A 14,320-nucleotide genomic window follows, 5' to 3' on the forward strand; every position below is an offset into this window, starting at 1 on the left:
GTTAATATAATATAATTCTAGGATTCGCTTGGCCCCATGATAACATAGTATTGAGACAAAAAATATCCTATAGATATCAACAGTAATTTAAAGTAGACTCATTTTAAAATTATTTTAAATAAATCAGCTAATTCAACTATTGTATCTTTTTCAATAAAATTTATATTTTCTAAATATTTCACCAGGATCTTTAGACCAACCCATACCTCACCTGTGGTGCTGGCAAAGAATATCGAAAGTACCATGGACTGCCAAATGAGCAAAAAAATATTTGTTTTGGAAAAAGTACCATACTGCTCCTTCGAGGTTAAGATGGTGATCCATCATCTTCAGTACGTTGGTCCTGTTGGCGGGAAGGCCCCATCCTGGAGAAGGCTTGGTTCGTAAAGCAGAGGGCAGTGGAAAAGAGGAAGACTTTCCATGAGGTGTTGTGGCTGCAACAATAGACGCAAACATAAGAACCATTGTGAGCATCGCACCCGGGCCAGCAGCGATTTGCTCTGTTGGACAGTGAGCTACTATGAGTGGGAAGTTACTGTGTGACACGGGGCCACAATGCCACGCCCTAGGTTCAGCAAACAAAGCAGCTACTCTCACGGGGAAATTTTGAGTTCATCTACTCTGTCAATCCAGACTTTATATTGAAATAATAGCCCCTGAGATTCTTTTTCCTCAATTTTTTAGAAAGCTTTTAATTTTCCTAGATAATAGTGAGCCAGAAAGAATGTTCTCCAGACAGTCTTTTTTAAAAATAAATGCTTATTTTCATGGACTAATTAAGGAAATGCACTTACAGCAAAACCAGCAACATAGATTAGAAATTAATTACTGAGGAACTTATTAAACAAACGGCATTAAAGTGCCACAGATCATTCCTTTAATGTTTCTTATCGACTTGTCCATAAAATCATCTAGAAGAGAAAAATATATTTTAACCATATGAAATTAATGAAAATAATAACGCATATGTCAAAAAATTAATGGAGGTCTCTGTAAGTTTCCAGAGCATCATCCCAGATTTAGCAGATGAGAAGTTGTAAGAAATCTGAGTTCTACTTAAAAGAATACTGCTTGATCAGGCCTCAAAGTAAAGATAACCAGAAGGCCCCAACAGATGCCTCCAACCTTGACCATAGGAAAAGACTCCCTAAAGTCCAACCTTAAAAACAATGACAAATGCACTTCTTCTGTTTCTGCCTTTGATAAGAGAAACATTGTGGTTCAGACTGGAAGTTGGGTTCTCGGGGACATTCTGCTACTGATGCTTTTGAAAACACAATGTGTAAGGGTATGGAACAGAACAGCAAGGGGAACAGAGCAATGAAGGCCTCAGGGAATACCAAAAATAGACTTTGGGTCACTGCTTGGTACCCAATTAGACTCAACTGGAAAACACTCTTAAAGGTCAACAAACAGTCCTTGAACTAAGTACAAAAAAAAAAGGAAAAGAAAACACAAAGTGTTTTTTTCAAAAAACACATTTGCTCTTTCTTATGACCCATGTAAAATGAAACAAACACCAGCAACACATAAATAAATTACACTTTGCCACCTTCTTACCTTCACTTGTCAAAGGAAAGTTAAAAGTTGTTCATGTTAAAAGTCCCCAAATTGCTCAAGTCCCAAAATTCCTGCAGAAGACCGAGCCTGCTTCTCTTACCACTCAGCTTTGACCGTGGCCTCTGCATTACTGAAGCATAAGTGATGGAAAGCTGCAAAGTCCTCAGAGAACTCAGCAGGGCTATCCAAGGTTTTGAATGAGCGATAATGTACAGTGTTCTGAAAAGAGAGCATGTTCTAATATTCCCCGAACTGTCTGCATTGAAGTGAACAGACCTTTAATGGCCGCCCTTTGCCCATTTCAAGCTCTTTGAGATCCAGGCAACTTCTTAAGATCTTTGAATCTCAGGTATAATTTTGTAAAGAAGTCAACATCTAAGGGTTTTGAACAAGAAAGAAGTAAGTGCATTTAAACGGTGCTGATAGTATATTGCCTGATCGACAGTAGGTGATCAACCCATGCTCCTCTCATATTCTGAGTAGTATTTTCGTTGATCCAGGAAAGTGCTTCCACACTGAACACTACAGAAGAAAAAACGAGTAAGGTAAATGAGATAACCTAACTGTACTTCGAGAGACTCAGATTCATCCACTTTTTACCTCCCTACCCTGTACTAATAATTAATAACCACAAGTATTATTTATCAGCAGAGGTGGCTTGCATTAAAATCTGTTTAGATGACTTCTTCTGAATTCAGATATAGAAAGAAAATATATTTTCAATACGTAAGAGTGTGAAAAAAATAGTGTGCAATGTAAGAGGGGATACCACCCCAAACAAACAAACAAAAAATGGAAAAAAAGCTCCATCGGGCTGAGCTTTTGTAGTACCCATTTTGTCCTACTGGGTGATCCAGCAACTCTCTGAGTCCGTGCACCCAGCGGCGTTGCCTGGGAAGGTTCTCTCTGGTCACAGTGAATTTTTTCGTAAGAGTAGTTTTACTGAAACCTCATTTTTTGTGATGGCCAATTTGAGAAATGTTGTTTCCTGCTAAGGAAAAATATGCAGAAACTGCTGTGATGTTGAACACAGCTTACAAAGACAGCGCTGTGGAAAAAACTCAAGTGTACAACTGTTTTTCTCATTTTAAAAAAAGGTGAAATGTTGATTGATGACAGACCTCATTCTGGATGTCTGTCAACTTCCTGGACAGATTGAAATGGCCACCAAATTGTGCACTTGTGCTTGAAGACCGATGGCGAAGCACGGAAGAGATGGGACGTTAGCGGGACTATCCTGGAGCTCGGTTCAGCACATCTTAATGGAGGATTTGGGAATGAGAAGAGTCGCTGCCACATCAGTGCTCATGTTCTGACTGACCAGGAAAAAGAGCACCGAGGGGACACATGCTGTGCTTTGAAAGAGCAGCTCTGACGCGGCCCAGACTTTACCCCCACGGTCTTTACTGGTGACTAGACGTGATGCTATTCTTATGACCCTGAAAGCAAACTTCAATCAAGTCAGTGGAAGACGCCACCATCACCCCCCCCACCAAAGCTCATCAAGTGAAATCAAAGATCAAGATGATGCTCATTTGTTTTTTGGATGTGGAGTGGATAGTGCATTTGGAGCTCATTCCACCAGGTCAGACTGTTAATCAAGCTACCTCTTTAGAGGTTCTGAAAAGATTGTGTAACAGCGCGCGACAAAGCGCCTGATTTGTGGCAAATGGGGGACTGGTAATGCATCTACTCACATGGCTATCTCTTTGCACCAGTTTTTGGCAAAACCAGCCTGCTTCTCTTGCCCCTCACACCTTAATTACCAGACTGCTCTCTCCACGTGACTTCTATTTGCTTCTGTGATGAAAGCAGAGGCACACGAAAGGCCAGCAAGTTGACAAGATAGAAGAAGGAAAACAAGGGAAGTGCTTTCAGCCATCCAAACTGCTGAGTTTAAAAAATATTTCCAAGAATAGACTCGCAGATTTGACAAATGTATTAAGTGTCATGGAGAGTACTTTGAAGGTGGTGAAGTTGTTTTGTTAAAAAAAAAATTATTATGGAGCTTTGAAAAAAAGCACCTTTGGGGGGCGGTGTTAACTGTCTCATATTAAATCATTTTGAATTTGGGGGAAAAAAGAAAGAAAAACTGAAGGAAAATTAAAAGCCTCTATGTAATGTTGGCCATTTGTCATTGGTAAGACATTAAGTTTGAGATTCAACAAACCATTTAGTATTTTTTTAAAAAACTGGGAGATATTTGTTCTAGACTGTCATTAATTTATGCCAATATTTACAGAAATAATTATATAGTCACTTGCTCATGCATTATCTGACCTTTATCTCATCCACTGTAAGAGAATACTGTAGGCTTGCTGACTCTGAAACATTCTATAACAACGGATTGGGCGTGTGGGTGGCAATTCATGATCCTTCAACATCACCCATGCTGACCAAGACATTATCCTGCTCTAAGCCTGCTGCCAACTCTATCCTACATGTCAATGCCAGAGACACGGAATCAGCTGTTCTATCTTTATTCTTGGGTGTCTGGGGGTTCACCCCTCCCCTAAGGAAAAGGATGCAACCTCTTTCCATGTGACGGTCTTCATTCTCCTGTAAATTGTCCTTCTCGTCAACTCAAAGGGCCTTGGTCTAACTTGATTCATTTAGAGAAGTGAAGTGTGTAATGGAGTTACCCTTGAGTCTTGGCCTAAACAAATACAATTTGATACTGGTCAAAAAATCGCAGAGCAAATTTTAGGTCTCCCTCTTGTACCAAAAAGAAGTAATTGTTTCAATATAAAAAGTAATTAGGAACAAGGAGTATGATATGCATTGATTAGTATGCCATGCATTAGACACTTCCATTCCTCTTATTAGTAAGAAACTAAAAGATATCTTCAATTAGGGCAATTTTATTTAATTTACCAGTGTCTGAAGAAAGCTGAACCAACTAAATGAGCTACCCAAAGCCAAGCATTATTTATTCTTTCTCTAATGAACAGATACCCTAATTAGAAACAATTGATTCCTAAATGGTTGATTTAGCAAATTAAGAACTGTAAGCCAAGAAAAATATTATGTTGCTATCAAGCAAGAGGATAGGAGCCAGATAGCCAGAATACAGTTGAATGCATGAAGTGACGCTGACTTCAGAATGTAACTAGTTAAATATGTGTACATGGAAAATCATGTCAGATTTCAAGTCACCATATATATATTTAAAGATTCACATGGTGTTATTAGGTGCTGTCCAGTGGATTCCAACTCGTAACGACTGTACACTGCCCCACCCCGCCTCATCATCGCAATTGGTCTTACGTTTGAACCATTGTTACAGCAGGTGTCCTAGTCATCTTATGATGGGCCTTGTCTCTCTTGATAACATGTCCCGAGTGTGTGAGGCAAAGTCTCGCCATCTTTGCCTCTGAGGAGCATTCTGGGTGTACTTCTTCCAAGACAAATCTGCTTGTTCTTTTGGCAGTCCATGGTACTTCCAAGTATTTGCAATAATTTCCAACATTAACTGAGTCCTTTCTTTATATTGGACACAGTGCTAAGTGCTTAAGGGCTATTAATCCTTTAATATTCATGATTTCCTATTATTCCCTTTTCAGTTACAGATTTAGCAAACAAAAACACAGAATTCCCAGTTAAATTAAAGTTCAGCTAAATGGTCAATCATGTCAGTATGCTTATGTTCCATATGCAAATAAAAGAATTCATTTTTTTCTGAAATATAAGTTTCACTGGACATGGGTCCTTTCACATGGCAGCTGTGCTTTATTTCACAGGTGAGAACTCAGGCACACATATAGCGTTTAGCTGCTATCTGAAAGATTGGTAGTTCAAGGCCAGCCAGAGGTTGAAAAGACCTGGTCATCTACTTCTGTCAAGATTACAGTCAAGAAAGCTTAAATAGTTCTACTCTGTCACATGGCATCATTATGAGTTGTAAACAGCTTTATGGTACCCAGCAATAAAAGTAGCATGTATATCTAAAAGCTGAAGTGTTTTTTCTGGATATACTTCAAGCAAAATGATTAAACTCAGTTTCTATTTCCTGGGAATATCTTTTGTGTTTGTTTGTAATCATTTTATTGGAAGCACTTATCAATAGCATAGCATTCCATAGTTCAATCGCATCAAGCAATACTGTACAATTCTACCACAATCAGTTTCAAAACATTTTCTTTCTTCTTGAAATCCTTTATATCAGCTCCCCCTTTTCCAGCGTTCCCTCACCCACCATCCTTCCCAGGAATTACCCACTCCCTTATTTTGGTGTTATTATCTTACACAATCCAATATATTCATTCACATACAATTTTGTTATTCAATCTCATCAAGTGGGGTTATTCAGTCATCAGTGCTATTAGATCCTATTCCCCCTTCCCCCACTCTCTTCCTGTACCCTCAGAGAACCATTACTCCTCTTACTGTTTCTGAAGGGTTATCTTTCTTGACTTTTATATATGGAATGATCCTAAATATACAAATGAGCATACACAAATCTGACATGATTAATGAGGCAGAACAAATAAAGACCACAATAGTGGGGAGAGGATAGTTATGTTGTTCCTCGGTGCTATACCGCATCCTGATTTATCATCTGTTCCATGTGGTCCTTCTGGGAGGGACTGTCCAATTATCTTACAGGTGGGTTTTGCGTCTCCACTACATCCAAGCTCTTTCAGGAATCTTTTAATATCACAGCTCAACCTCAATTGTTCTTTCTTGAGCATAATGCAAAGCATATTTAAGAGAATCTCCTCATCACTTTAAGCATGGGCCTTATGCAAATGATTTTTGGTGGACTTGCAATTATCACATGTGTTTATCATTTTGTGATCAGTTCATCCAGATGTTTCTTTTTCTAAGTCTTTCACTCAAACCTGTAAAGCACATAAAAATAATTGTCTGAGGCTCACATATATATGTGTTCATTATCACTCAACCTATCTCTTAATGACAGGTAGATATTGATTTGATTATAAAATCGAGTTTGATGATAACTAGGACCTCAACCTTGCTTATCACTCACTCAGAGCTTTGGGTGTTAAGATAATGTGTAGCTACTCAATTTCCTATTTTATTTAGTCACTGCTGTGACATCCTTGAGGCAGCACTGTACCATCCCCACACCCATGATATTACACTTGCAACTGGTTTAACATCAAGAAAAGTGTGTGTTGGGGCTGCATCCCCGTGCCATGTTTATTAAATCTGCATGTTGACCGAATAGAGAAACTGGATTATATGAAGAAGAGTGTCGTCAGGATCATCATCAGTGTGCCCTCAGAGGAAGGCTTATTAACAACAGGTGACATGCAAATGACACAACCCTGCCAGTTGAAATTGAGGAGGACCTGAAGCACTTGCTGATGAAGATCAAAGACTGCAGTCTTCAGCATGAATTAAAACTCAATGTAAAGAAACCCCAAATTCCAGAAGTAGACCAATATGTGACAACATGTTAAACAGGGAACAGACTGAACATATCAAGGATTTTGTTTTGCTTGGATCCACAATCAATGCTCATGGAAGCAGCAGTCGAGAGATTAAGGAAGGCATGCATTGGAAACATCTGCTATACAAGTTCTCTTTAAAGCAATGATTTTACTTTGAAGACTAAGGTGTGCCTGACCATAGCATGTTCAATTGCCTGATGCATGTGAAAGTTGGACATTCAATAAGGAAGGCCAAATAAGATTTAACGCATATATGAATCATGGTGCTAGAAACGATTGTTGAAAGTACTATGGACTGCCAAGAGAACAAATGATCTGCCTTGGAAGAAGTACATCCAGGATCTGCCCTGGGAGCAAGAATGGTAGAACTTCAGCTAAGACAATTTGGACACGTTATCAGGAGAGACAAGTCCCTAGAGAAGGACATCATGTTTGGTAAAGTAAAGGGGTAGCAGAAAAAGAGGAAGACCTTTGGAGAGATGGTTTGACACAGGGACTGAAGCAATGCGCTTAAATATAAAACCAGCTGTGAAGGTGGCGTAAGACTGGGCAGTGTTCCATTCTGTTTTTAAAATGGTGTTGCTATGAGTCAGAACCAACTTGACGGCTCCTAACAATAACAACCGCAACAGCAGCAACACTTGCAACAAATAGTCATGAGATTCCCAACTTCAATTCTACTTCAGTTCCGCGTTCACTGTCTTTTAGTGCTATTTCCCCTACATGGTAGAGGAATTTCTACTTAAAATAATTTTTCACCTGCTTTATTTTACATAAGGACTTGTGAATACTCACAAGTCATGATTATACTTCAGGAAACATCCTGAAAATAGAAATATCTGTACCAAGTATTTTGAAACAATATCATTAATGCCACATACTAGTAAAATTTTGCTTCAGGTGATTCAAAAATGTTGCAACAGTATACCCACAGGGAGCGGCCAGAACCTCTAGTCCAATTCAGAAAAGAACCGAGGGGAAGGGACATGATTCCTGACATCAGAGGCATCTTGGCAGAACACAGTACCAGAAAGATGTTTGTTTGTATTTATTGTCTCGATCGAGGCATTCAACTACTTAGATGATCACAATCTGTGTTTAATGTTGAGAAAAGTGGGGATTCATAATTGATTACAACTCAATATAAAGTAAGAAAACAGTCTCACAACTGGATCAAGAAGCAACATCATGGTAAACAGAGAAAAGATTGAGATCAAAATTGATTTTACTTGGATCCACAAGCAAAATCCATGGAAGCAGCTGTGAAGAAACCAAACAGTGTAATAAATAGGACAAATTTGCTGCCAAAACATTTTATAAAGTGCAAAATTTATGTTGAGGTTTATAGTGAGCCTGCCTTACACCGAGGTTCTTTCAATAGCCTGATATGCATGTGTTAGCTAGCCAATGACTATAGAAGACCAAAGAAAAATTGATGCCTTTGAATTATGGTTTTAGAGAGGAATATTGAAATCACCACGATTTGCAAGAAAAAATAAACAAATTTGCCTTGTGAGAAGTACTGTCAGAATGCTTCTTAGAAGCAGCAATGGTGAGACTGTCTACGATCCTTCATACACAGTTTCAAGAGCATCTACCCCCTGGAAAATAATGTGTCTGGTGAGGTAAAGAGGCCGAGTAAAAGAAGAAGACTTCCAATTAGCTGCATCGACACAGTGGATGCAACGGGGACAGGACACATAGCAGTGATGAGGACGGCAGGGGATTTGGCAATGATTTTGTTCTCCTGGACCGAGGGTTATTATGAGTAGGAAAAAGCTGAAGTTGTTACGGATTTCATCTTGCTTGGATCCACAATCAAGATGCATCAAAACGGAAGTCAAAAGATAAAATGATGTGTGCATTGGGGTAAATCTGCTGTCCATGACTTCTTTAGAGTATGGGAAAGCAGGGAGGTGATGGGTACTTTGAAGTTACTAAGGCGCCGCTGACACAAGCCATGGCATCTTCAATCACCTCATATGCATGTTAAAGTTGCATATTGCCTGAGGACGACAAAGACCATGAATTCCAGTGGTGGTGAAGAGTATTGAACGTTCTATGAGTCGTCGTGCTTGGGGAAGTAGAGGGGCAATGAAAAGGAGGATGCTCTGGAGCAAGATGGACGGACACAGTGGCTGCAACAGGATGCTCAAGGAACAACTGTGCGGATGGCGAAGGGCTGCACGGTGGATCAATTGTGCTCAGGTTGGCCTGGTCAAGAACAGACTAGATGGCACGTAACAACTGCAACGACAGCTACACCTAACAATAATAAGAGATGCGTGATTTATCCCCTCTGGCATGTATTTAATTATTAGGGAATGTTTTAAGCAGATAGATTGTTCATAATAATAGTGCACATAATCCTTTATTTGTAATAATTAATTACTATCCATATACTGTGGGTGGTTAAAATATGCCGGTCACTGTGATCATTCATTTCTACACATATTCTCTTTGAAGGTTCATGATTTTTCTCTTCCACAGATTATAATTACTCAATTTTATAGATGAGGACATCGAGCCTCAGTCAGAGGCGCATCATTAGTATGCAGGATATCAGAACTTCTGCGCCAAGCGTGTTATTAAACCCGCTGTCACTGAATAAATTCTAATCCAGGGGGAGGTCATGTGTATCAGAGTAGAATTATGCTTCATGGAATTTTTAAAGGCTGACTTTTCAGAATCAGATGGCCAAGTAGTTCTGCTGAGGCACTTCCGCATGTCCTCAAAGCACTAACTCTTCTAGTGAGCAGCTGAGTGCTTTAATCATTTGAGTCCTCACAAGCACTTCTCTGAAGGCCACTAGCAAGAAGCTGGGACAGGCCACTGTCCGGCATGGTCATGTCAGAGCCAGGCTAGTTCATGCAGGACGCTGTATGTTTGGGCGCAGTTTCCTCTGAGAGCATCTATGAACGATCTGCAGCTTGGTGTTTAGCATCCACTTGAAATCCATCACATGCTGCAAACATTAACTGAATGGTGTGCCCTAAATGGAGGGGAAGAAGTTAATCACTGCCCACACTGCTTTCTAGAAACTCGCTAAGCTTTCTGCTCATTCCCTCTGAAAACAACCTCTAACTTCTGATTAGACCTTCCCAGGCAAAGACAAGAAAAGCATTATGTATCTGGATAGAGATAGTTATAGCTATAGCTATAGATAGGTGTATTAAATGCAAAAAGTCACTGCTATCAAATTGTTTGACTCAGGTTCACTCTGTAGGTCAGAGTAGAACTGCCTGTGTGTTTCCTAGACTGTACTTTATTTATAGGCGTGCCAAGCCTCATCTCTCTCCTGGAGTGGGTGGATTCGAACTGCTGACATGCTGGGCATCTACACAGTAAAGTGCTTGGCATTAGTAACCCAATGTGTAACTACTACACCGGTGAGGCACTGTAAGTTGAACTGCTGGTTCAAACCCACCGGTTACCCTGCGCAAGGAAGATTAGACTATTCGCTGTGGGACTTAAATAACTCCGAACCTAAAGGGGCAGTTGTACTCTGCTCTATGGCGTCACCTTGAATCAGAATCAACTCAATGGCATGTTGTTTGGGGTTATTTATTTATTTGTATTATCAATAAAAGCAGGTAACCAGTTGCCATTAGGTTGATTTCATCTCATCAGAACCCCATGTGTGTCAGGGTAGAACTGTGCACCACAAAGCTTTAGGTGCCAATTTTTTTTAATTAGTAAACTACCAGGCCTTTCTTCCAAGTTGCCTCTGGGTAAACGTGCACAGCCAAACTCAATTAGCAGCCACGAGTGTTAACAGCTTACACTGCCCCACAGCTCCTAACATTTTGCTAGCTAGTATATAATGAGCATTCTCTCTGCTTAGTGCGCTGCTTTGTGTATAAGGCTGTTCTTAGTTTACAGATGTGAAAACTGATATGCAGAGAGGTGAAGAGATTTTCCCAAGGCAACAAAACAGGTAAGGGTGGGATACAGAACTTCAAATGCTCTGGTGCAATCTTACATCCTTAGACTAAACTCTTTAAAGTCTTCGTCTAAGGTAAGATCCTGCCTATTCCTTTGGACATGCCAGTTACTGGACACTGCGGGTGTTAAATGCATCGTTCTGTAGCATGCCTGGAGTTTTCAATTCAATTTGGATCACCTTTGGAAATTGCTGTGTTTCCTCTTTTTAGAATGGGCATAAGCGCTTTTTTAGGATATAGTGTAATCTCTATTATATTTTACAAAAAAATCACATATAAAACAAAATGTGAACAATGAAAACATTATATACTGACAGCAGAATATTGAATTAAAAATAACTTTAAATGGGTGATAATTCTGTTGTATTAACAGCTACAAGGACATTTAGATACCTTTAGGGTATAGAGTTTAGCTTATTTCTAAAACCTGTAGTTGTCTTAAAGGTTTATTTATTACATTAATATTTAGAAAGTCATTTTCTATAGTGATCTATAGGGTATCCCAAGGTATTTTGTGAACTTTGACAGGCTTCTTTTTATTAGAACCTTAGCAACTTTCTCAAAAGCTTTTTCCATACACTTTATGCATATAAACAATGAAATGCATTTTTGTAAATGCATTTTATTTTATTTTTTTTATTTTTTTAGAAATCTATAGTTTTATTAAGACAAAACTGACAGGGTGGTATGAAGTTTACATTTAAACAAAGTTTTCCCAGAAACCTAACACATGCCCAAATGCAGCTCTAGATGTCAAAAACCGATGAATCTCATGATTCAAGACAAAGCATTTTGGGTATCAATTAATTCTTAGAATTAAAAAACTTTTTTTTTTTTAAAATCTAAAGTGAACCACTGCCCCAGTGTGAAAATTTACTCCTGAGACCAGGGCTTTCCAAGTCTTTCAACCCGTGAGTTAATTCAGTGAAATTTGTGCTGTTAGTGATTGAGCTCTGATACCAGTGGTTTCAGAGTTCAAAAGCAGAGTGGCTCCCAGAGTGTTCTCCCCAGAGCATGACGGGCCCTTGCTCCCCCTCTTCGTCTCCTCTGCCTCCCCCAAAGGGCTCCCAGCCAGAAGCTTGGATGGAACAAGCTGTTATCTAGCACTTACTGGAACAGAAAAGGTCTTCTCGTCCATTTTGAGAACGAGCACCCTGGGCAGAACAATCTGCTTGTACAGACTTTCCGATGAAAAGTGTCCTCTCCCCACTCAGTCTGCATTCCGACAGTGTGGCTTTGGTCACATACCGGTCAAGTCCTTTGTAGGGGCGGCAGTAAGCTCAGGCAGGGAACACCTTGGTTTCTAGGTCCCAGCGCTTTCAACAAGTTTTGGGCCTCATTTATGTTGCCAATGACTTTTAAAAAACTTTTAAAAGGTATACATTCTGGACATAGAACCAAATCAGTAGATGGTTTGTTCTTTCTATTGTTTCACCATTTCCCCAATGAGGTCCCAACTTTTAACAAAATTGATCCTACCCATCTCCCTCTTCCCCACCCACCTTCCCAGCCCCAAATAATACACCAGTAATAGCCAAAAATTACACACATGCTACGCTGTAAAAATGTAGAGTTAACACTATTGGGAAGAAGGCTGTAGTTTGTGGAGATGCTCTTTGAAGATCTGCAGTTATTTCTTTGCTCCCCACACATACCCACTCTGCAAGGTTTGTCCTTCATAGAAGGCCGTTTGCATTTCTCAGCAAAGTGCAGAATGGGCTGCCTTGAAACACTATCTGCCTCCCTGCACGGGGATGGGTGTGCCACCACCACAGCACGGGGCAGCGGGAAAGCACGCGGCTGCTTGCTGCAGGGCACAGAAACTACACTGGCGCTTCAACGGACATTTTCTCAAGCGCCTTCTATGGTGTCAAGACAAGTAGAGCGCCTCCCCTCCCCTCTTTAAACCCACAGTCACGTGAGTTAGTTCTTGTCATCTTTCTTGTCATCATCCTCTGAGGAGTAGGAATGCCACGTCAGCCTTTCCTCATAGAAGGATATGACAGCCTGTGGACACTTGACATTGGCTTCCTTGGCAGGGACTAGGTCGGCTTCATCAGAATTCTTCCATTTCATCAGGAACATGAGTTCTCCACCGGAGTCTGTAGCTCCAATAATCCGCTCTGGCTCCAAACCCCGGGCAAAGCCTCGTGGCTTTTCTGACTCTTCTTTCTTCTTCTTTGGCTTACTCTCCTCCCCCTTATCTTCTGAGTCAGAGTCAGCTTTGCGCTTGCCTCCCTCTGATTTCTCTGTCTCATGAGCAGTTTTCTGTGACTGCAGAAACTCAGCAATAAGGTCGGGACAATCCAGGTTCTCTTCAGGCTCCCACGTGTGGTCCTCATCTGAGAAGCCCTTCCACTTTAGAAGGTATTCTACTTTGCCCTTTACTACTCGGCGGTCGAGAACTTTTTCCACCACATATTCCTCTTCCTCTTCTTCTAGCACCTCTTCCACTTTCTTCTTGTTTTGTTTCTTCCCCATAGTGCCCGCCAGCTTTCTGGTGTGTGGGTGACGCTGCTCAGAGCAGCGCCCAGGAGCTTGAGGGGAATCAGTGCCGCGCTCCAGGCACGTCGTGTCAGGCCAGCCGGGGGAGTGGCGCTCACAAAAACAACGAGCCAAGTGGCCTCCAGCAAGCCCCTCACTGAAGCAGCGTACTGCTGGCCCCGGCCAACAGCCCTCCCCTCCGCATTTTATAAAGGAAGATTGAAAATACAGTTAAATATACAACATTGTCATCGCCTGTGTTTTTTTCACATGTATTGACCGACTATTGAAATATTTTAAAATACTGAGTACTGCATTCTATGCATATCATTTTTGAAGCCCAGGCAATGGAAATAAACATTTTAAATCCAATGAATGAAGTTAGAGAGTGGTTAGAACTGTGTCTGGGGCCCTTTGCCTTGTTTTATGGTGAGATTATGTACACTCTGTGTTAGGATTTATTTGAGTTTAAATTTCAGCCTACAATTGTACATGAAACTCCTTGCCCTCCCGCACTGCAAAACACACACTCACCACCTGAATTATAGAGCAAGGCATTATCTGTTTGTGGCCTAAGATAATTACATCTAGAAGTAAGTTAAAAAACACTTGTAATTTAATTAAAATCAATAAAATAGCTGTCAAAAATCTGCCTGCTTTCATTTCATCAAAATCCTCTGAAGTCATGTTCAGAATGAGTGTCTTGCCCTTCCCAGAATGTAAATAGATTCACGTTCAAGGTTTTCAAGGAAATCTCTCAGTAAACATTAGCTGACCACTGAGTAGGGTAACTGACCACTGATCAGGGTCTTCGGCAGCAACTAGATATTATATAACGTGTTCGAGTCTCTAAACCAGCAAACAGTAGCAACAACAAATACAACAAACAATGAAAGCAAGTTCTAGTGAGGAAAT

At 40.4% G+C, this 14,320-nt stretch overlaps 1 pseudogene; it reads right to left on the reverse strand.

Annotated features, from left to right (window-relative positions):
* Positions 1–12,720: 12,720 nt before the first annotated feature.
* On the reverse strand, positions 12,721–13,504 carry LOC142425513 (chromobox protein homolog 1 pseudogene; annotated as a pseudogene).
* Positions 13,505–14,320: the final 816 nt, after the last annotated feature.

Source organism: Tenrec ecaudatus, chromosome 14, assembly GCF_050624435.1.
Source record: "Tenrec ecaudatus isolate mTenEca1 chromosome 14, mTenEca1.hap1, whole genome shotgun sequence".
Lineage (NCBI taxonomy): Eukaryota > Metazoa > Chordata > Mammalia > Afrosoricida > Tenrecidae > Tenrec > Tenrec ecaudatus.